This window comes from Anopheles gambiae, chromosome X (genome assembly GCF_943734735.2).
Source record: "Anopheles gambiae chromosome X, idAnoGambNW_F1_1, whole genome shotgun sequence".
Taxonomy (NCBI): Eukaryota; Metazoa; Arthropoda; class Insecta; order Diptera; family Culicidae; genus Anopheles; species Anopheles gambiae.
Window position 1 is genome coordinate 26,840,270 of NC_064600.1, and position 3,108 is coordinate 26,843,377.

Sequence of the window (3,108 nt, forward strand, 5' to 3'; positions counted from 1 at the left end):
AACTAAGCCTTCAGCAAATAAGCTTTCGTTGAGCGGTCCGCGAGAACATTGTGCTTAGTGTGTGCTGTGTGCGAGATTCCCGATTCCATCTGTTCCGGCGACGAGATTTTCTCAAAGCGGCGTAGAAACATCGAGAGTTTTCAAACCGGCAAATAGTTTAAAGTTTTTATAGAGTAGAATTTGAAATCCCATTTACAACCTAACCCAATCTCAATTAGCTCCCCAACTAAACCTTATTATATAAAACTGCATTTATTTTCTTTTTTCGATTCTCTCTCCCCCTCAGCATTAAATCTCATAATATATATAAAAAACTAACAATAGAAATAGTTTTTCAAAACACTTCACAAACATATTTTGAACCACCATTCGTAAAGTAGAAAAATTTCCCAAACCAGTAGAACTAACAATTTCAATTTTCAAAATCTATCCTTACCAAATTTCAAAACTCTCGTAAAACTAACAAAATAATCTCCAGTGTAGAGCGTAGAGTAAAGTGACCGGAAACCATTTTACCTGTATCCCGTAGCATAGCCAAAAATATAACGGGACACTTGGTCCATTTTACCTGTAACGTTGAAGCACACACGTCTCCTCACGTAGTTTGTCACTTTTAAGCACTCTTAAATTTCATTCATTTCATTCATTTCATTCATTTCATTCAAATCTCGAAAACTCTGAAAAAACTTAAATTTCACATAGAAAGCCTTCTGCGAAAATTTTAAAATTATCCCCAGTTCAGTTTTTATCCATGAGCAAATTATTTTCAATTAAAAAAAAAAAAATATTTATTTAATTTTTTCACTCAAATATTTAAACGAATAATTGTTAAAAAATCCTTTATTTAAAATAATTAACTTACATCGCCTTAAGCACAATAGAGCAAATTAATAAATTACAATTTCAAATTCAACGCTCAACAATTAGACAAGCATACTTTCCATCACAATCCAATTAGTTATATTCCCTTACAAAATTTAATCTCAATTATTTAATACATTTATACACTTTGTATTAGTTTTCATATAAAATAATTTAACAAATTCTAATATTTACCAACAAATTTCCAATAACTTCTTTTAAATAATAATTCGTCTTCTCCAACCATAACCAATAACCCTTTTACAAGCAGAAGTTAAATAATCACGTAGTTATTTTTTCTCCCGGTTCTTTGCATGTAAAAAAAAAAAAAAATTAATGAATTTAAATAGTTTAAATAATTATTAATATTAATTAATTTAAAAATAACAAAATAGTTTGAATTGACATTTCAACACTTGACATTTGACGTTGACATATAATCAAACTGACAGCTCAATATATCTGACACCTAACGTCACCTTGACATCTTGAATTGGTTGACAGCTATAATTTAAATTCTTTGACAGTTGCAACCGATTAAATAATAATTTAAAAAATCAATTAATTATATTTAACCAACTAAGTTAAATTAAAATTTCGTTCCTGAAGTTACAATTTGTTACATAATAATAAACTTTAAATTCCTTGTATATTTCCCAATATCATTCGATTAATTAAAAATTTTAATATCCAACTTAAAGATACCTTTAATTTTTGAAAAGACACACAACAGTAAAAAAAAAATCAAACCACCATTCGTAAAGTAGAATAATTCCCCAAACCAGTAGAACTAACAATTCAAATTTTCAAAATCTATCCTAACCAAATTTCAAAACTCTCGTAAAACTAACAAACAAATCTCCAGTAAGGGAGCGTAGAGCAAGGTGACTGGAAAGCCATTTTACCTGTATCCCGTAGCATAGACAAAAATATAACGGGACATTTGGTCCATTTTACCTGTAATGTTGAAGCACACACGTCTCCTCACGTAGTTTGTCACTTTTAAGCACTCTTAAATTTCATTCATTTCATTCATCTCATTCAAATCTCGAAAACTCTGAAAAAACTGAAATTACACATAGAAAGCCATCTGCGAATATTTTAATATTATCCCTAATTCATTTTCTATCCATGAGCAAATTATTTTCAATTTAAAATAAAATTAATGTTTAATTTTTTTTTCACTCGAATATTTAAACGAATAATTGTTTTAAAAAAATCCTTTGTTTAAAATAATTAACTTACAACGCCATAAGCACAATAGAGCAAATTAATAAATTACAATTTCAAATTCAACGCTCAACAATTAGACAAGCATACTTTCCATCACAATCCAATTAGTTATATTCCCTTACAAAATCAAATCTCAATTATTTAATACATTTATACACTTTGTATTAGTTTTCATATAAAATAATTTAACAAATTCTAATATTTACCAACAAATTTCCAATAACTTCTTTTAAATAGTAATTCGTCTTCTTCAACCATAACCAATAACTCTTTAATAAGTAGAAGTTTTAATAATCACGTAGTTATTTTTTCTCCTGGTTCTGTGCATGTATTAAAAAAAAAAATTATTAGTTTTCTGATTTAAATAATTTAAATAATTATTAATAATAAATTCTCTTAATAATAACAAAATAGTTTGATTTGACATTTTAACACTTGACATCTAACGTTGACACACAATTAATTTGACAGCTCAAAATATCTGACACCTAACGTCATCTTGACATCTTAAATTGGTTGACAGTTATAATTAAAATTCTTTGCAGTTGCAACCGATTAAATAATAATTTAAAAAATCAATTATTTATATTCAACCAATTAAATTAAATTAAAATCGCTTATGCTTAAGTAACAATTTATTACACAATAATAAATTCAATTCTATTAATCCTTAAATACACAACTTCATACCCTGTTGACATTTAAATTGTTTGGACAGCTTGTTTAAACCTAACATTTACCGTTATTGACAACAAATAGACTGACAGCTATTAAACTAAAATTTTAATCTCGGAAAACTCTTTCATGTTATGGAATTCCCCTTTTTCTAAATTTAATTAAAGTTTACTTAAATCCGCTTCCAATCATTTAATTCGCTTCCTAAGCTTTTTCTTTTAATTATCAATACCATCTAACCCAGTAAATACTTTCTCCGTTGCATCAATTTGAAAATAACTTTAATCATCTTATTTGATTATTCCCATGACATTAAATTGCATCCATTAGACATTGACG